The 21,539-nt window shown below is 41.4% G+C and overlaps 1 pseudogene; it reads left to right on the top strand.

Moving 5' to 3' along the window:
• The first annotated feature begins 518 nt into the window (after window positions 1-518).
• Window positions 519-638, top strand: LOC142460352 (U4 spliceosomal RNA; annotated as a pseudogene).
• The last annotated feature ends 20,901 nt before the right edge of the window (window positions 639-21,539 follow it).

Genomic DNA, 21,539 nt, shown 5'->3' with positions numbered 1-21,539 from the left:
ATCCATTGTATCAATCATATGTGTGCATATGTTGCCATCATCCATTTCTTTTCTTTTTTTTAAAATAATTTTATTGGGGGTTCATACAGCTCTTATCACAAAACATCGAGCACATTTGGACTTTGTTGCCATCATCATTTCCAGAGCATTTTCTTTCTACTTGAGCCCTTGGTATCAGCTCTTCTTTTTTCCCTCAAATTATAAATGATTATTTTCACATCTTACACCATCCGCTGTCTCCCTTCACCCAGGTTTCTGTGGTTTGCCCCTGGGTGGTGGTAGTGGTGGGAGGGATTGCTACCTGTTGATCCTTGCGATCCCTCAGAACATTTTCTTCTTGTGCTCCTTGTCCTTAGATCCCCATTCCCTCCCCCATTCTCCCCTGCTGTGCCCCGAGGCCATTATCAATCCCGTTACTCTCTCTATCCATCAACCTATCCTGGGTTTCAGATATAGAAAATCATACACAATACAAACAGGAAGTGAACAAAAAAATCAGCAAACAGAAAACCAGCTATAGCTTTGTGCAGAGGTTTATCCGAGGCACGATTATTGCTAATTGAAAACTTTTCCCAATACCCTGCCGTGACGACGTGAAATATAGTCGGCATTGGCAATTTTGACAGTCTCTACGGAGACTGAGCCAAAAAAAAAAAAAAGAAAACCAACTATAATGACTAGACGAAACATAAAAGTTCCAAAAGAAAGCACACAACATTAAAAACGGAAACAACTTTAAAATGAATTAAAATGGAAATCCAATGATAAGGTGTTACATTTGAACCTACGCACATCTGCCATAATCAACTTTATGATGTCCTTTCTCTGTGTGGATAGCCAGGCTAATGACATCTCTCAACTATGGTCAGAGGGGAGTTACCAAAGGCTTAATCCATCGGGGTACCTGGCACAGGGGTCTCGGGCTTCCACTGTCATCCTCGTCCTTCAGTCAACTGGATGTTCATAACTTAAGTTCTGGCACCATTCCCTCTTATGGATTTGGCTTTTATTTACGATCCTTGGATCACACAGGCTGTTGTGCGTCTTCTGTGTAGATAAGATCCTGTTCCTTGGTAATGATAAAGAGAAGCAACTGGCTGAAGAAGCATTTATGTTTGCAGCTACCTACTCATTTCATCATCACAGGAGAGTCTGATGATGTCATCATCATTCACAGAAGACTGAAATAATAACATACCAACTAGAGCGTGTCCTGAAACTGGTATTAGGTGATCTAACGCATGATTTCTCAAAGGTCTCAAAATATTCTATTTGGACAGAGTGTTTGATCTCTTTAGCTGCAAAATGTGTCTTCCAAACCATCATAACCTAAGTAAGTGCCTCTAAGGAAGGAGCTGTATACAGTTCTTACATAATCTTAGGTGGGAAAAGGGAAGAGATTGTCCTTAATTGCAAACAAATTGAGCCATATCTAATTCCTATTCTGCCCACAGGCAATTGAAGGAGTCATTGACTAAATGACCCAAAGGGCTTTCATTAGCTCGAGGGCTAAAGATTCTCGAGTCATGAGAATCTTAGGGTCGGCTACCACAAGCCCCCAGCTAATACCCTAAGTCAACTTTGTATTTAAATACTTTTGAGAAGGGAAGTATATTTTGTGTTCTTGTCAGTCTAACACCTTTCTTTGAATGATCAACTTCATTATTCAGTGCAATAAAAAAACTTAATTTCCTTCATAATTACATAGCTTCTTTTGAATCCATTCAGGTATTTTTCATAATTAGCTTAAATTGACATTCAACGGTGTGAGTTAGGATGGGAAGATGGCATTATTTTCTCTTCTGCAGACAAAGGTATTTTAGAAAACCCAAATGAAGTCTAAGATCTCTGGCTGATCCAGACCAGTTCCTATCCTGACTTTCTGCACCTGGCTCTGACTCAATTCTTTTTTGCACATCCAGCAACATTCAAGGAGAAAATTCCTCAATTGCTAGCCACTGTCTACTCAATCATCTAGTTTCTGTCGTGAAGAAGCAAGCTTTATCACTGTACATGTTACACACGATTTAATTTTATATGTACTTTATTTTATTTCCATCCATTTATTTTTCTTTCTAGGAATGGTTGATATACATAAGAAAAATAATTCTATTATGTCTGATTTTATTGTCTGTATGGGCTGTGCATAGGGAGATGGATTCAGGTAACTATAAAAACGTAATGAATGTTTTATTTTGACATTTGATAAGACTCTGGTGTGTCAAAAAGACAGTAGGCTCACTGTCATGAATAAAATCTCTCCTTCAAATACAGCCTGCAGCACCCAGATCATTTTTGCCTACTGTGATGAAAGCTAAAAAATAAGTATTTGCAGGACCATCCATCTGTGTGAGGAGAAGCAATGTTAAGTTACCGAGACAGTAGTTTTATGTTTTAGTGTTTGGGAGAAATTGACATCTCCTTTAAGAAACTGCTTTATTGGGGAGAGGGACACGCCTAATTAGAGCACAGAGGAGAAACGAAGATGGATGGAAAGGGAGGGGACATATCTTGGCCCACCAAGCCCCTAGCGCGATATTCCTGTCGGAGCAGACAATGCACAGACAGGACCATAGCTCCGGCCCCACCACGAGACATGGCGTCCTTCACTGAACCATAGCACCACTGGGCACAACACTGCAGACACAGTGTGGGAACTGTGCCCAATCCGACCCTATCACTGGGGTGAAACACTAAGGGCATGCAACAGAGCAGCAAGGGCAGCAAAGTGATGAAATTCCCAGGGAATACCAAAAATAGATTTTGGAGACAGGGTGTGGCACCTCATCAGACTTGACTGGAAAACACTCATAAAGACCAACAAACAGACCTTGAACTATTTATAGGCTTTTTCAATTTTGTCAGTGGCTTTCTTTTTGGTTGTTATTTTGTTTGGGGGTATGTTTGTTTGTTTGGTTGTTGTTATTGTTTTGCTGGTTTTAACTTTTTTTGTTGTTTGACTTTGCCTGGGTTTTGCGCTTATTAATGTTTCTGCATGTCTATCTAGATAAGATAGAACAGATAACCAATTTGGAGATGATAGAACGGGACTGATGATGGGGGGGGGGGAGGTTATGGAAGAAAGGGAAGTGGGAGAAAGGAAGGGGGTGGGGAACCAACCCAGGGACAAGGGAACAAGTGAACTAAAATCAGTGGTGAGAAGGTCGTAGGATGCCTAGTGGGGCTTATTCAAGGGCAATGTAGGAGCAAGGAATTACTAAACCCAAATGAAGGCCAAACATGATGATGGGACAAGAGGAAAGTAAAAAGAAATAGAGGAAAGAACCAGGAGGCAAAGAATATTTATAGAGGTCTAAATTCAGGCATATATCTATATAATATTACATATATTAAATATATGTAAATATATTTTTATATAATGAGGTGATCTATGTACTTATATTTATATGTTAAAAATTATGATTGCGTATATGCATGGATTGTGATAAGACTTGTATGAGGCCCTAATAAAATGTTTTAAAAAAAGAATTATGATTGCAGATGGACATTGGGCCTCCACTCAAGTACTCCCTCAACACAAGAACACTTTGTTCTAACAATCTGGCATTCTATGATGCTCACCTTCCCCACATTCTCACTGAAGACAAAACGGGTGCATAAGCAAATGTGGTGAAGAAAGCTGATGTTGCCTCGCTATCAAAAGATACAGCATCTGGGGTCTTAAAGGCTTGAAGATAAACAAGCGGCCATCTAGCTGAGAAGCAACAAAGCCCACATGGAAGAAGCCCATCAGCATGTACGATCACAAGGTATCAATGGGATCAGGTATCAGGCATCAAAGACCCAGAACAAAATCATATCCAATGTGAAGGGGGCAGGGGCATGGAGTGGAGACCCCAAAACCCATTTGTAGACCATTGAACTCCTCTCACAGAAGGGTCACAAGGAAGAGATGAGCCAGTCAGGGTGCAGTATGACACCGATGAAACACACAACTTTCCTCTAGTTCCTTAATGCTTCCTTCTTTGCCACCCCCTCCAATATCATGATCTCAATTCTACATTGCAATCAGATTAGACCATATGCACTTAACATATGCACTCTGCTATAGATAAGAGCCCCAAACATGGAATCCAAGATGGACAAACCCCTCAGGGCCAACAATGAGAATAGAGATACCAGAGGATAAGGAACGGTGGGCAGAGAAAGGGGGAATTGGTTACAAGGATCAACATATAACCCCCTCCTAGGGGAGTGAACAACAGAAAAGGAGGTGAAGGACAACAGAGGATGATGTAAGATATGAAAATAATAATAGATTACTTTTCAAGGGTTTGTGAGGGAGGGTGGACAGGGGAGGGAGAGGGCAAATGGAGGAGCTGAGACCAAGGGCTCAAGCAGAAAGAAAATGTCCTGAAAATGATGATGGCAGCATATGTACAAATGTGCTTGACACAATGGATGGGTGTATGGATTGTGATAAGAGATGTAAGGGCCCCCAATAAAAGTATTTAATTAGAAAAAGAGAAACATCTCTAATGTTAGTGATTTCAGGTACAACATATTATATGTGACCTCCATAAATCTAAGATGATGTAATTAGTCATTGGAGAATTTCATTCTTTCCATGGTGCTAAACAGCCTCTTATTTCTCAAATAATTAAGTGGGTGCATTGTTGGTTGTTTAATTTTTAACGTATATCCTATGAGGTCCTTGACTGCAACGAATTTATTATGTTTTCTCATTTATCTCTGTAACTAACAATGCACCCGGCATATAGTATTTGTTCAGTAAATATCTGGTGAATAAAATGAATTGATAGATCCTAACTCTAGTTGTCTTAAATGTGGAACACTTCAGTAAATAGAATATTTCACTTGTGCCGAGCACAAAGAAACTACAGAGGCTGTACCATTGCTAGTAAGTCTACACATCTGCTATGATCCGTTCTTTGGGACGAAACTGCTTGGAGGACAGTAGGGCCCCAGTGGGTTCTTGGTTCCTGCAGTCAGGATAAGTCAAAGCAATTTTACAAAGATCTATTAGGGATATGTGCTTAAATGCTAGGGACCAGGGAAGAGCAAAGTGGCAGAGCGCGATCCCAGATGGAGAGATGGGAACTGTGAGGGGAAACATGTCACGGGGACAGAATACAGTTCCCCACTTTCACTCCACAACCTCGGACTTTTTCAGCTCTGGGCAGATACATGGGGTGTGGGAAGCCTTCATTTAGAGGTTCTTAAGAGATTTTATTGACTACATAATATCCACAAAATCATGCCATCCACATGTGTTCAGAGCAGAACATTTTTTCCCAGGATTGTGTGAGATTGGATGTTACAATACGTTCTTCACTTTCTTCCCGTAGCAAAGGGAGCCACGTAGTCAAGTGAGAAGCAGCCTTCTTTCCTGATGTTTCTTGTGTCCATGGCCTTGTCTCTTTCATGACTTACAACACTCACACTAAGATCATGGTTTCTGGATTAGCTGTCACATTCATGGAAATAATGTGTTAAGAAGGTTTTCATGTTCTGGGCATGTATGTATGTTTCTCCTTTGTGTAGCTGTACCAGATAGAGGGGCAGTAATTTCAACTACCTGAAACCAACAGGAAAATTCCTGGGCAAAGGTAGGGATGTCCAAGGAGAACTTGCTGCCAGCAAGAATGGAAGAAGGGATAGATTAAAATATTCTCTGGGAAAAATATATCTATTCCTTCAAATGCAATCTCACAGTGGTTCTCTCTTATTATTTTTAGTTCTTCTTAGCACCAAGATTGTACAGGCGGAACACACTAATGAAACAGTCAACCAAAGGCACAGCTGTCAATGGCAGTGAGGGCCAGAGTCCAGCACCATGTTTCAGTTGCAACTCTGACATTGCTGCTACTTTCATCTGTGTGCAAAGGGGCAAAGGCAATTATCGTGACCCATGAGACATACTTACCTTCTCAGATGTCCAATCCCTTTATTAACTCAGTCTAGATCAGCTTCCGTAAGGTGTCCTCGCTCTGTGGTTGGAATGGCCAATGGAGTATAAAACAAGAAAGGAGAGTAAGGATTCAGGCAAAACTTTCTTTACACTGGTGATCCTGGACAAGATAAGAAAACCTATGTGCCTTGGTTCTCTTATGCTATCAAATGGGGTAATAATACCTATCTCATAAAGGTGTCATGTAAATTAAACTAGATAGTTCTTAAGCAAGTGCTTGGTAAGTATTCATTATTAGGGCAGGGAACTTAACTGATGAGGGCACACTTCCCTGAGGGAGGAAAAAATGGACCTGCAGGAGTTAAGGGATTCATTGGTTGAAGTTGTTGCAAGTTCAAGGAAATGAAAATGTGGCAGTGATCTTAAAAGGAAAAAAAAAACACCAGTTTAAGTGTAGGGATTGGTAGGGGGTATGCGTGGAGTGGTGTGAAAGGCCAGATCATGTAGAACACCGTAGTCCTGTACGGCATGTGGACTTGGTCCTAGGGTCATGGGAGCTACTGTGCGTACTGACACTGGCACTGCGGAAACACGGCTGTCCCAGAGGGTTGCTGTGACTCAGAATGGACTTGATGGGGGTGGGTTTGGTTTATTTATTTTTTAATAGTTAAATTTTGAGGTGACAGAAAGGGTGGGGACTTTTGTCTAATGCCTGCTATTTTCTCTGAATTAAAAGAATCAGAATCAGAATGAACCGTGTAAACACATGAAGATTTCTCAGCAGTGCAGAGTATATAATTGAGTTTGGAAACCGTGATTTTTACATGCAGCCACCATCAAAGTTTATCATGACTTTTCTTAGTTACACCTTTTCATGGTTTACTATAATATAGACTATGATTTGATAGACATTAACTTTTCTAAATTTCTAGGAGAGTGTGATTCTGCGTTATTTTTCCTTATAGGTCTCAAACTAAAGAATACCATCTATCAGATTAAGCCAATATAAGAATCATGCGCCCTGTGAAATTAGTTAATAAATTTGCTCAAAGATGTCTAAAAAAGCCAACAATGTTACTGTTGCCAGTATAATTATTCCAGAGTAGATGAATTTTTCATTCCAACATTTTTGTTTGTTTCAAGACACACTGGGAATAAACATTTGGGCCCATATATACCATGCACGAGTGTTTAGATTACATAACCTCAAAGGCCAACCACATAAGGATTTATTTGAGAGCATGTTCTTCATGTCACTAATGAAGGAATCCAAGTGGGCGGTCTGTATACTTCAGAGTCTTCTTCTGATCGCCCAAGTGCAGGTGGGGCAAGCTTTCAGTACTCAGCCAGGCGGTTCACAAGACTGCCTGGGATTTCATTTCCTGCTAACAAATGAAGCTTGTGGGGCTGGAAGATCCATCCTAAGTGAGCGCTCATAGGCTGCTAAGGCTTCAGTGACCATAACCTGGACCCGGCCAGGTGCATGCCTTTCTAGATTCTCAGGAAAATGTCATAGTTTTTATACAAAGATATTTTTGCTCAAAGTATCTTTTCCCAGGATTTTCTTTCTTTTAAAAAAAAATCATTTTATTGGGGACTTATACAACTCTTATCACAATCCATACATACATCAATTGTGTAAAGCACATTTGTACATTCATTGCCCTCATCATTCTCAAATCACTTGCTCTCCACCTAAGCCCCTGGTATCAGCTCCTCATTTTTCCAATTCCCTCCCTGCTCCACCCTCACTCATGAACCCTTGATATTTTATAAATTATTATTATTTTGTCATATCTTACACTGTCCAAAGTCTCCCTTCACCCACTTTTCAGTTGTCCATCCCCCAGGGAGGAGGTCACATGTAGATACTTGTAATCGGTTCCCTCTTTCCACCCCACCCTCACTCCACCCTCCTGTATCGCCACTCTCCCCACTGGTCCTGAGGGATCATCCGTCCTGGATTCCCTGTGTTTCCATTTCCTATCTGCACCAGGTACATCCTCTTCTCTAGACAGATTTGTAAGGTAGATTTGGGATCATGATAGTGTGTGTGTGCGGGGCGGGGGGGGGGGAAGCATTTAGGAACTAGAGGAAACTTGTATGTTTCATCATTGCTACACTGCATGCTGACTGGCTGGTCTCCTCCCCACAACCCTTCCGTAAGGGGATGTCCAGTTGCCTACAAATGGGCTTTGGGTCTCCACTCCACACTCATTCACAATGATAGGATTTTTTGTTCTGATGATGCCTGATACCTGATCCCTTCAACACCTCGTGATGACACAGGCTGGTGTACTTCTTTCATGTGGGCTTTGTTGCTTCTGAGCCAGATGGCTGCTTGCTTACCTTCAAGCCTTTAAGACCCTAGACGCTATTATCTTTTGATAGCAGGCACCATCAGCTTTCTTCACCACATTTGCTTATGCACCCATGTGTCTTCAGTGATCATACCGGGGAGGTGGGTACACAATGATATGATTTTTTGTTCTAGGATTTTCTTTCAAGCTTTGGGTTTGTCTATTTGAATGTATTGTATATTACCATATAATATGCATTAAATACCACAAAATTAACATGCCAAGCTTCAATGGTGGGGCTTTTTTTGTGGTTTTATTTATCTATTTTTTTAGTTAAGCATCTGTCTGTTGTTTTGCTCAACAATCCTCTAGTTAATTGACAAAAAAATAAAAGATGCCAATATTAAAAATTAGAAAAGGGAGGATTCAAGATGGTGTCCAGGAAGAATCACCCACCCGGCATTCCTGTTGTTAGATCACAAGATTAGGAGGTCAGGAGACCAATATTGGGAGGCTGGGTGCTAAAAGTAGATTCAGTGCACTAGGATCTGGTTCAGAACTCCCCCTGTGATTTTTGCCCTTGGGGCTATTGGAGAACTTACCGAAATGCTCTAAATTCACTGAATCTGTGCTCAGGCTCTGCTAATCCCTCACCAGATCCAGTGGGACAGCATCCACTACCCCTTCCTACACCCAAGATATGAGACGCTCAGTGTGCAGTAATTTCCCCCAGGCTGCTGTCTAAAGGTGGTCATAATCCCAGGCTCATGGAGAGCCTGAGAACTAGCCGCAAGAGCTCACACCATAGTTCCCTTCTCTGTCATCCATCCCACTCTTGTATTCTCCTTCCCCAGCAACCCCCTTCCCCCCTCTCCCCAGTTCCTGCCTACCAGCTGGATATCAATCGATAGTCACTAATTTACAGCAATTGAGGAGCCCCTGGGATATTTACCCATGTCATAGCTGTGTAGGAGATCCAGAAGTGACATAGGAGTGCAGCCAGGGGAGAGTCCAGATCCAGTCAGCCCCCAAATCACTCGGCTAATCTTGTCCCCCTTCCCTGGGGGACAGCACAGCATAGTCAGCTACAAACCCATTATAAAAAGAAAACACAAATCCAAAAAAAACCCCCCAAAAAACACAATTACAGGCTGTATTCCTTTGCATAGTAACTTTTAATGCAAGCCACCAGGAACCTGGGCTTGGTCTATTAGCATGATATTAGCATAACAAGACAGGCAGACAGCTGATCCCTGGAGCACAGCCTAGGATTTTGACATAAAACAGGAAAAGCTAGGGGCTGAAAGCCACAGTCCAAACCCTAACTGGCTCTACCAGTTTGGGGCTCCATTGAGAGTCTTTAAAAGACTGCAAATTGTGGCCAGACAGTCCAGTCTAGACCCGCCCCAACCCAGTCCAGTGGGACACCTACAGTCGTGGGCCTCAGCACACCCTCTGAGGCCCCACACCGCCTCTTGCCCCTGAGTCACCACAGCACTTCACCTACACAGCGGCCTGACCCACCACCATCATTGGCCACAGGTGATCCCAGAATCCATTCTTACCAGTCACACAGAGAAAGAGCTCAGGGCCCCTCGGTTTCCTGGGAACATGGCACCCAAAGGGCACACAGACAGCAACAGGAGCAGCCATCTAGCAGGACCTGGGGAGGAGGAGGAGGCAGGGGAAGGGAGCAGTGAGCAAACAATACCATAGACAGTGGAATGACTAAAAATCAAAAGCAACAATGAGGAGGACATAGAGATCCTGGGGGTGTTGGAGCAACAGCAATCTAGCTGAGAGGAATTACTAAGTGGCAGAAGAAGGGCAAGTATGATGGTGGGAAAGGAGGAAGGTAAAAGGAAACAGAAGAAAGATCTAGAAAGCAAAGCTATGGATATGAATATAAACAGAGGTGTGTGAGGAGCTGATACCAAGGGCTCAAGTAGAAAGCAAATGTTTTGAGGATGATGAGGGCAACACGTGTACAAATGTGCTTGACACACAATGGATGTATATATGGATTGTGATAAGAGTTATATGAGCCCCCAATAAAATGATTAAAAAAACATAGGTGTGAACTTATATAAATATATTAATTCATAAAAATAGAGGCATTGGCCTAGGTGCATATATTTATTTATATGGCAATACATTGAGGAAGTGGACAGATTTTGGGTCTCTGCTCAAGCCCTCCCTCAATGCAAGAACACTCTGTTCTAACAAGCTAGCATTCTGTGATGCTCACCCTTCCTGCATGATCGCTGAAGACAACGGGTGCATAAGCAAATGTGGTGAAGAAAGCTGATGGTGCCCGGTTATCAAAAGATATAGCTCAGGTGTCTTAAAGTCTTGAAGTTAAATAAGTAGTCATCTAGCAGAGAAGCAAAAAGCCCACATGGAAGAAGTACAACAGTCTGTGCAATCATGAGGTGTCCATGGAATCAGGTAACAGGCACCAGAAGACTTCAAACAAACAAAGAAAACATATTGAAAATGAGGGGGGTCAGAGCAGAGACCCAAAACCCATCTGTAGACAGTAGGACATCCACTCACAGAAGGGTCACAAGGAAGGGATGAGTCAGCCAGGGCACAATATAGCATTGAAGAAACACGCAATATTCCTCTGGTTCTTTGAGGTTTCCTCACCCCCCACTATAATGACCCAATACTGCCTTTCAGTTCTGGCTAGACTGGAGCATGTACACTGGTAAAGATAACAGCTCATGATACACGGAAACCAGGTCAGATAAACCCCTCAGGAGCAGAATTGGGAGTAGCAATACCAGGAAGGTTGGGAGAAGGTGGGAGGAGAGGTGGGGAAGAAGGGAGAACCAATAGAAATGATCGATGCAAAATTTGCCCACCCCTCAGGGGGGAATGAACAACAGAAACATGGGTGAAAGGAGACAGCAGTCAGTGAAAGACATGAAAACAACAGTAATTTATAAGTTATCAAGGGGTCACGAGGGTGGGAAGGGGGAAAGGGTTGGAAAATAGCTGATACGAAGGGCTCTAATAGAAAATGATGATGGCAACATATGTACAAATATGCTTGAAACAATTGGTGTATGGGATATTATAAGAGCTATAAGAGCCTCCAATGAAACGATTAAAAATAATAATAAAATTTAAAATAAATAAAAATTAGGACAAATATATTTTTTAATTAAAATTGCTCCATAGGGACAAAAACCCTCCAAGTTCTTTACCCCTAAATATTGCTTTACGCAGCTACAAAAGGATGCAAAGTAAAACTGAAGTGGACTTGGAGTCTTTAGTGACAGACAAGTTCATTTCAAACAGACCAGAGGGAAAACTAGAATGAAATTGGAGACATACAACTGACCCTACAAAAATAAAAAGAGGGCCAAAATAAGAGAGCTACTATGAGTAACTGTCAACAAATTAAGTAGCCTAGATAAAATGAACAAATGCCTACAACACATAGACTTCCTACATTTATTTAAATTAGAAATAGAAATGTCAACAAATTCATAACCAGTGAAGCGATTGAGTCAGAAATCAAAATACTTCCCAATAAAGAAAAGTCCTGAAGCACATGACTTCACTAGTGAACCCTAATGAATATTTTTAGAAGAGACCATCAATCTTTTAAAAACTTTCCAAGCAAATTGAAGAGGGAACCGTTCCTGCCTCATTTTATGAGGTTAGCATTACTTTGATACACGAGTCAGGCAAGCACATTACCAACCAGAATCATTTATGAACATAGAAGCAAAAATTCTGAACAAACAGCTAGCAACCTAGATACAAAAGCTTATCAAACAAAGGTGGATCAGCATTTAGAAGTTGATCAATGTAACACACTACATTACAGAACAAAAGGGGACGAGGCATGATCCCAATGCAGCCAAAACTCAAGCAATTAAATATCAAAACATCCACTAAAGTAACTATGATTTTTTAAAAAGAGGAAAACAACAGCTGTCGGGGAGTATGTGGAGAAATTGGACCCCTCCTCCATTGTTCATGGGAATGTAAAACAGGATAGTCGCCATGGAAAACAGTTAGGCAATTCCTCATAAAGTTGAACCTAATATTATATGTGACTCAGCAATTCTACTCCAAAGTATATGTCCAAAAGAACTGAAAGCAAGAATTCAGATACTTCTGAAAACAGACTTTTACACCAAAGCTTATGGCAGTACAGAATAGAGTAGTCAAAATATGGGAATAATCCAAGTGTCCATCAACAGATGAATGAATAAACAAGATGTAGCACACACATACAATGGAATATTGATTCTGTGTCTCAGTGTGGCTCATTTTGAACTTAGCCTGTCAGGTATGCTGAGCTCCCCACCCATCACATTTGTTTATATCTTTAAAGAATCATTGTGTTGTGGAATGTGCGGGTAAGGCGTGCTGGTGGCATCTGGGTGACAAGTTGGGCTGCTTACCTGACATTCAAACCAATGCGCCACTCAGCAGAAGAAACAGGAGGCTCTCTGAACCAGTTCTGCGTTGTCCCATAGGGTTGGTACCAATCAGAAATGACTTGAGGATGTGGGTGTTGAGCAGGAAAGTAGGTTTTTAAGACAGCTACAAAGTCACGGGAAAACTGTCAAAAATAACAAAAGAGGATGCTGTTGTTTTTCAACATGTCCCACATCCCTGCCTGCACACTCTGAAGGCAGTGTTTCCATCTCGCTAAGCTTCCCTGAAGAATTCCATGTTCTTCAATTGACACAACATCACAACGGCAGGATGGGCATCCTTAAGGGATTCAAATCCTATTCCCTTTCAAAGTTATTTCAGTTTTAGGGACAAAAAGAAATCTGAAGAGGCAAGATTAGAACTGTCGAGTGGATTCAGTAAACTTTTCCTTGAAGAATGAGCAGGTGCGTTGCTGTGATGGAAAACAATTCCTTGGAGCAACTTTTCTACCTTTTTCTCACGATGCAGTTTTCATTTTTAAAAAACTGCCCAGTAAGCCCTCAAAGATTGTCCTGGGTTCTTTAAGAAAATTTATTAAGATCACCCCTTGGGAGTCTCCTGAAACAGTCACCAAAATTTGTGAGCTGGTCTCTCTGTGAGGTAGTGAGTTTATTGTGCCAACCTGGCCGATAAACACAGGTGGGGTTAATTGAAGGGCGGAGGGATAAATGGCTCAGGGAGCCTCGTCTTTCTAGTTCTTGGGTCTCTTGCTTTGTGATGGTCACACCAGGCTGCAGCTGCCTTAGCCAGCTCCCTGCTTTAGCTGGCAAGGCTCACTTCCTGCAAGACATCCCTGAGCAGAATCCTCATGGACCTACCCCGATGCAGCCCTGGGTGCTGGAGCAGCCGTGTGGACACCCCTGCCAGTGCTGAGACACTTACATACAGGTTCACTGATTCAGCTTTCCTCCTGCAGTCGGAGTCATTGTGTGTGTTTTGTAAGATGGAGGAGAACTTTGTGGATTGGTGTTGGAGATATGGGCTAATGTTGGACTTGTGGGCTTGGGGAGCACTGGGTTGGGATGTTTTCTTGATGCGCACTTAACCTTTATATAAAACCCTCTCTTATGCGTGAAATTCGGTGGATTTGTTTTTCTAAAGTTCCCAGACTAACACACTATGTCTTGAGTTGAACTAGCCCAGCAGACCCTTCAAAGCCATTGTTCTGAATGGACCTGGTTCTCTGGATCCTATTGCAAAAATCGAGATTCATTCTATAGAATTCCCTTCCTTAGCTTCAATCTTGCTTAAAAAACTGATAGAAAGGTCTGTTTTGTAAGCTAGCCAATCTTCATGTAACTCTTTTGGCTGAGGCCAAAATGTTCACTTAAAATTGAACTGCAGAACCATGGGAGGTGCCGGTGTCCGTGGCCAGCAGACCGATGGTAGCTCTACAGACTGTGGGACGTCAGACAGAACCTCTTTGTCTCTCCGGGGTTGACAGCTTGTCCTCTCTTGGCTCATCTTTGAGGTCTTCCTGACCTTCCTTAAAATGCCTGCCCCACCTGAAAACGACTCTTTGATGTGAGTCAGCATGCTCATACATTCTGCTGCAAAGCTTCAATCGCTTGCGAGTACACTTGAGTTTTGTGAAACATTTGTGTGAGCCCTGACCTGAAAGTTGTGTTTACACACGCACAAAAACTCTTCTTCGTTTTTTTAAAAGGCATTGTAGCAAGACTAAGTGTGCGACTGAGAAAACTTCTGCAGCCATCTAGGGACTGTAGAGACATGTTTTAAAACAATTTTTAATCTATTTTTACATTTTATTTAAACGGGTACATACAGTACAAATTCATGTGAGCCCATCATCTTTAAATCGTGTTATGTTTGTGAGTAGAGACATGTTTAAGCATGTTTTGTCTGGAATAAACTCAGGCACATATGAACAGAAATGCCAGGAGCATTTTTAAAATACTAATTCTCATATATAGGCTGAAATGTTTGCCATTTCAGTCATCTTAAGTACTGTATGATTCAGTGATATTAATTATATTCACCAGCACAACTATTTATTTCATCCCCTCCAACAGGGTTCAAAAGTTTCTCATTGTCTCAACCAAATTCCGCGTCCCTTACGCATTAGCCCCCCATTTCACCTTCCCCACGACTTCGGCACTCTCTAACAACTTTTGTTCTCTATGCATTTGTTTATTTAGATATTTCATGTAAGTGGGATCATACAATATTTGTTCTTTTGCGTCTGACTTATTGGAGTTCTCTCTATATGTGGACTCTGGGATTTCTGAGTCCTTTAATCTTTAATCTACTTTACTTGAGCAACATTATTGTGTTTCACCAAATAGATCGATCTAAAATGCACACCTAAAAAGCACCAGATGCCCACTGCTTCCCTGTAGCCAGGATCTGGAGGTGAGGTGCTAAAATTATTCATTATTTTAATGTATCTACATCAACTTTGTAGATATGGTTTTTAGGAACTGGTAAAGAGTCGAATTAACATTGGCAACATTTCAGATTATGAAAGCTAGGAAACTCATTTTTCAAAATGTGATCTTTAAAAACAATGTCAAAATCCTTCAGCCTGGAGATGTTGGCCCATATACAAGAGAAATCATTATTTTAAACTTGGCAGGCACTTAAACTGTGTGTCCTGAAGGATTTTGGAATCACAATGTAACTAATGTAAGCATTCTTTTGTAATAATTCGACCCTAGTTTATCATGACCACTTTGGGTTATGATTAAGGAAATGCAGAATCAGACCTTAGGCTTTATGCATTATAATCTCTTACTGGCTTTGTTTGTTAGTTTACTTTTTATTGTGAATTAGGGGAAAATTTACAGAGCAGATCAGTTTTTCCATTCCTCAATTATTACACCCATTGTTTTGTCACATCGATGTTTGCTGTTTTCATGGAAGATACTCTCTTTAAAATGTTGTCTGTCTTCCAGTGTCCACATGAACTTGACTTCCAAAATGGGCTTCTCCAGTTGTGTCACATGACACTGTCAACAAAAGAGTCTTGGGAAATTATTATGCAAATCATAGAATTACTGTAGGTTCACTGTTTTTGCTGTTGGAAGGTAAGTGATAATGTTCTGTATTCCTTACATTTAATTTCTTGTGTAGATAATGTGAGAATACTTAGTGAAGTACCTCATAGTTGAACTTCAATTTTGTTCTTTTTAGACCAACTCTGCCACACTAAATGCCACACTACCCATTTGGCTCAGATTTTAGAATCCATCTCCCAATTAAGATGAACTTACTTTCTTGGATCTATTGTAAATCATTTAAAATACACTTTCTTCATATGTTTGTGCTTCTGACATAAGCATTATGTAATGTCTTTACACTGGTCAGGGGCAGGCAAACTTTGGAGATGGAAGAGCCAATCCTGACAATTTAAGAATTAGTCAAGAGTCATAAATACATATTTACAAACAAAGGAGATCATCATTATCTAAAGAAAATCCTTTTAAGTTCTTATAAATGAAACTCTCATAGTTTTATTTTCATTTTCAATTTTACCTCAAAGCTTCAAGTACGCACTGAAAGAGCGAAATATGGCTTGAGGGCCACAGTTTGCTGAGTCTTGTGCTAGATCAGTCCAACAACTTGCTCCGTACTGTGTTTTCCCCGAGTCATAAACTACTACCAGAGAAACTCCTGTTTTCACTCTTCCTCTGTCTTTGCTGAGTTTGGGTTCAATACACAACAAAACAAGGTCATTACCATGATCTACAGTAGAATATTTACATGCCATATTTTCTGACCACCAGTAATGCAAAAAAGAAAGATTTAAATAAAGTAAACTAATCCAGTAACTGTACAATAAAAAAGCAATGCATTCTTTTGTTTTTTTTCTTATCATTTTTATTGGGAGCTCTTACAGATATTCTAACAATCCATAATTCAATTAGACCAAGCATAATTGTGCAATTGCTGCTACCATCACTTTCTTTTCTTTCTTTAATACCGGTTAATCATTTTCTTTCTTTTTGTTCTGTTTTGCTTTGTCTGTTTTATTATGTTGGGTTTTTTTTCTTTCACTGTATGTCTATCTATATAAGATAATGTGTTAACTGGGTACTTTTGGGATATAAATCTACAAAAACTCATGTATAAGAGAGAGCTTTATATAAAGGTTAAGTGCATGTGAAGAAAACAGCCCAACCCAGTGCTGCCCAAGCCCACAAGTCCAACATTAACCCATATGTCCAACAGGAATCCACAAAGTCCTTCCTCATCTCACAAAACACACACTATGATGCCGACTGCAGGAGGAAAGCCAAATAAGTGAATGTGTAAACATCTCAGCATTGGCAGGGGTCTTCACACAGTTTCTCCAACACCCAGGGCTGCATCGGGGTAGGTCCAGGTGGCTTCTCCTCAGGAATGTCTTGCAGGAAGTGAGCCTTGCAAACTGAAGCAGGAAACTGGCTAAGGCAGCTGCATCCTGGTCTGACCATCACAAAGCAAGAGACCCAAGAACTAGAAAGGCGAGGCTCCCTGAGCCATTTATCCTTCCGCCCTTCAATTAACCCCACCTGTGTTTATCAGCCAGGTTAGTACAATAAACTTTAATTAAGTCAGGTAGGCAGGACAAACAATCCTAAGGAGAAAACTACGGGACCTGCAGTTCTGGGGGTGGGGACATGGAAGAGGAGGGGCCGGGGAAGGGAGTGGGGAGCCAACAAACTCAGAGATGGGGAGCAACAAGAGATCTAAAATTAATGGTGAGGAGGGTGTGTAATGCCACATGGGGCTTGATCAAGAGCAATGTGTCCTAGAGGAAATACTGAGAACTGAATGGAGGGTGAGAGTGACATTGGGACAGGAAGAAGGTGAGAGGAAATCGAGGAAAGAAATAGGAGGCACAGCTATTTATAGAGGTATAGCTATAGGCATGTATATGGATGGTCAGGGAGGGGGAAGGTTGAGAAACGGGGAACTCATCACAAGATGAGATGTATAACCCCCCTCCAAAGGGGACAAACAAGAGAAATGTGGTTGAGAGGAGACAATAGACAGTGTAAGATATAAAATAACAATAAAAATATATAATTGATCAAGAATTCACGAGGCAGGTGGGGAAAGAGCCTATACCAAGGGCTCAAAGAGAAAATGCTTCGGGAATGATGACAGCAACATATGTACAAATATGCTTCATACAACCGATGTATGCAATGTTATAAGAATTCTAAGAGCCCCACAGTAAAATGATTTAATAAATAAACAGATCAATCAATCAATCATTAGGAGCTCTTACAGCTCTTATAACAATTCATATATCAGTTGTATCAAGCATATTTGTGGATTTGGAAAGGGGAGGGACAATGGCTTGAACAAAATTAATTCACTTGAACATTCTTATCCCATTAAACATTTGGAGTTTTTCATCTACATGTGATGGCATTCAACCTCATTGATAGTAGGCTACCCTTGAATTAAGATGTTAGTTTGGCAGTCAAGAAAACACTCAGAACCACTTAGAGCTGACTAGGAACACATACCTAATCCAGAATCTCAGGTAAGTATACCTGCTTCAATATCTTCCGTAATCCAGTATTATATTCCATTCATCTTATTCTAACTACTTAGAACTCATTGCCACATGTGATTTCCTACTGGTTATCATTCTTTTAATACAGACCTTGAAACTCTCCCTCTGGGGACATTACGTTTAATTGGTGGTATGCGATCTCCAGGCAACAAAGAGTGCAGCATAAGTCATGATGGACATAGGCCTCCCCTTGTAAACAAGCCGTGTCAGGTGGTATCATTACAGCATCTGTAAGCGGGAAGATGACTCCTCAGAGAGGTGAGTAACTGTCATTTCCACTGACAAGAGAAGTTCAGGGAGATTCAGGATCTCACACTCTATGAACTAACAAAACTGCAAGGTCAGCAGTTCAAAACCACCCTGGGAGAAAGATCAGGTTTTCTACTCCTATAAAGGATTACAGTATTGGAAACTCATAGGGAAAGTTCTACCCTGTTTTATAGGGCTGCTATGAGTTGGAATGAGCTCAATGGCAATGAGTATATTCAACTTATATTTAAATTATATCACATAATTCAGTTTGGGGACTTTATTCTTAGACATGTCTGCCTTAGGACCTGGACCCCAAGTGTGAAACCATAAAAGTTGTCTGGCTTTGCGTCTATTCCTTGAGCAGAGAGTTTAAATTCTAGGCTCATCATTGTACTTCCGTGAGCTCTCGAGAACGGTCAGAAGCTGCCGTCTCAGCTTACCGATCTTGAACTCACCGTGCCAGCAATGGTGAGTGAGGACAATGGTAACTTAATGTCCCAAAGACTTCCCTTCGACTTCCTCCCAAACAATCACAGGTGATCATTTAAATAGTCATGGTGCCACACCATGCTAAAGATTTCTAGTGACCCTAGTCTATCTGTAAGGAGGTCCATGGGAGGTCAAACACTAACAGGTGATCCTTGCAATCCCAGAATCCCATTTCAATGATCTACTTCTTAGAACCTAAGACAGTTACGAGCTAGTCATCATCATTCCCTCCCTGTATCCACGGCCTTTTGCATTGTCCCCGCTGAGAGCAACCAGACATGTGAGCAGAGCTAGGCGAAAGAAGCCGCCCTCAGTCAACCTAACAGACGACTAGAGAAATGTGTGCTCTCCCAACTGAGCTGAGCCAACCCACCTAATGACTTCTGTTTAAGGTGCTTGCTGGCCTTTGATTTCTTTGTTGTCCTTTCATAAAATAAGTTACTATAAATGCTTACAATAGTACTTGGCACCTGCAAATGCTATATGAGCGTCATCATGCAGGACGTCTGGTGACATAGTGGACACGAGTTGGGTTGCTAACTGAAAGGTCAGCATCTTAAAGCCAACAGCCACTCCTGAAGAAAAGATAAGTCTTTCTACTCTTTTGAAGATTCAGTCTCAGAAACCCACAGGGGTAGTTCGACTCTGTCCCACAGGGTTGCTCTGAGTGGAAATCAAGTCAGTGGCAGTGAGTTTGGTTTTTCTTTTTTTATCATCATCATTGATGTTATCATCATCATCATCATCATCATCATCATACATCTTTTTATTTCAGGCCATCATTGTCCCAAAGTCTTTGCCTTCTTTGAGTACCTCGTTCCATGTGTACCAGGGGAGATTTTCATTAACGGCTTGCTATAATATTCTACGTGCTTCTTGAATGCTCCTGTGATTACTATCATTGCCTTTAACCTCAAAGTCTGATAACTAGATTCTCGTCCTGTGTTCCTGGGGCTGATGTTATCTATACCCCCTTTCTAACACCACTGCTCACATTTGTCAAGGCCCGGACACAGGTTGTGGTTAATTTGAACAAAGAGAGTTTATGAAATGCTGTCTTGGATAGGATCGTTTCGCCCTCAAGTTTCAGGAAAGGAAACATCAGTGAAATACACAATGTCTTTTCACTGCCTCAGTTGGACTTAGCACATGCCCCTGCCTAAGAGAGCTTGGAAATGAAGACTACCAGCTACCTAGGAAGGAAGGGAAAACTGGGTAATGGTGAGTAATAGTCATAAGAGTCGTGTCTGGGACAGAAGGTCAAGAAACAGTTGGCAGTATTTAGAGAATGTCTGCAGGAGAAGAGACAGGAATGAACTTAGTTGGGTTGTTGAGTCAGAAGCAACCTGATGGCAGTGGGTTGTTCAGTTTGGGATTTCAGGGAGGAAAGATGCACTGACATAGGAATAATCTGTTTGGATACTGACCCTCACCCCGTCACTTGCCACCCTTACTGTCTTACTGCTTGTGGGATACAAAAAGATTTCTCCCCAGGTTGTCTCCTCCAAACATGCCAAACCCAAAACACTGCTTGCTACACGTGGTAAATGACTGTGTACTTGAAGGTCATTGAAAGCTGCTTAGAGGTTATCCTTCCTAAAGGTTATCAGCCATCTAGAGCAATCAGACTGTATGGTCTGTCCCACTCTAAGAAGGGCCCACTCCCTTCTGATAAGGGTAGTGGATTGCTTCCTTGAAGGAGAGCCTAGAAGCAAGGTCGAGCCCACTCAAGGATGACCAAGGTTAGGTTCCATCAATTTTGTCACATGTGTACCCCAGTCCCACCCCTTCCTATTACATGTACACCCCTAGCTCATCCTCTTCCGGTGATGCCTATGCCTATAGTACATCCCCTCCTTGTGATGCATGTGATCACCTATAATCATGCCCCTAAGTATATATAGGCCTTGGCCAGGAGTAAAAAGGTGAAACTCTCTCCTCCCTCCTCTTCCTCCCGCTCTCTGCCAGGACCTGGCTGCTGAGACCATGACCATTCCAGAGGTGAGCATGCTACTGTAAAATGTGTCTGACTCCTTTATTTCACTCTCTCTCCTACCATCCATGACTTCACTGTGATCTTTTTATATTATAACTGTACAATTGCATGGATGTTAAAGGCTGGTCAACTCTAACCAACTGCTGACCTTCCCAACCTTGGGACCTTCATACACTTAGAAAGACCTACACTAGTGTTAATCCTGGGTTCTAGTACAGCAACGACCAATAATCTCAAACTGGACCCCATTAAGGCTCAAAATTTCATGTAGGAATATCTGACAAGCATCCCAAAGATGTGCCCATCTTACAAATGCAAGAGATGGGGAAAGAAAATGCCTGCCTATTTCAGCTTCCGTTGTATTGCCTTTTAATTTGGGATTCCCCTTAAATGAAAGGTGTGCACATTCTGGGCAGCCAAAACACCAAAATGAGTACTATATAGTTCAACAATCTGCATTTTAAAAGCTCTATAGAAATAAAATGAAGCAACATGGCCTCTTGATTGCCTGGCTACTTCCACAGAATCGTTATTTTGAGGTTCATTTATGTCCTGGAATGTAGCAACACTTCATTTCTTTGTCATTGCTGAGCACTACTTCATTGTGTGGACAGACCA

Source organism: Tenrec ecaudatus, chromosome 10, assembly GCF_050624435.1.
Source record: "Tenrec ecaudatus isolate mTenEca1 chromosome 10, mTenEca1.hap1, whole genome shotgun sequence".
In the NCBI taxonomy this organism is placed as follows: domain Eukaryota; kingdom Metazoa; phylum Chordata; class Mammalia; order Afrosoricida; family Tenrecidae; genus Tenrec; species Tenrec ecaudatus.
This window is presented reverse-complemented; position numbering and strand designations above follow the sequence as displayed.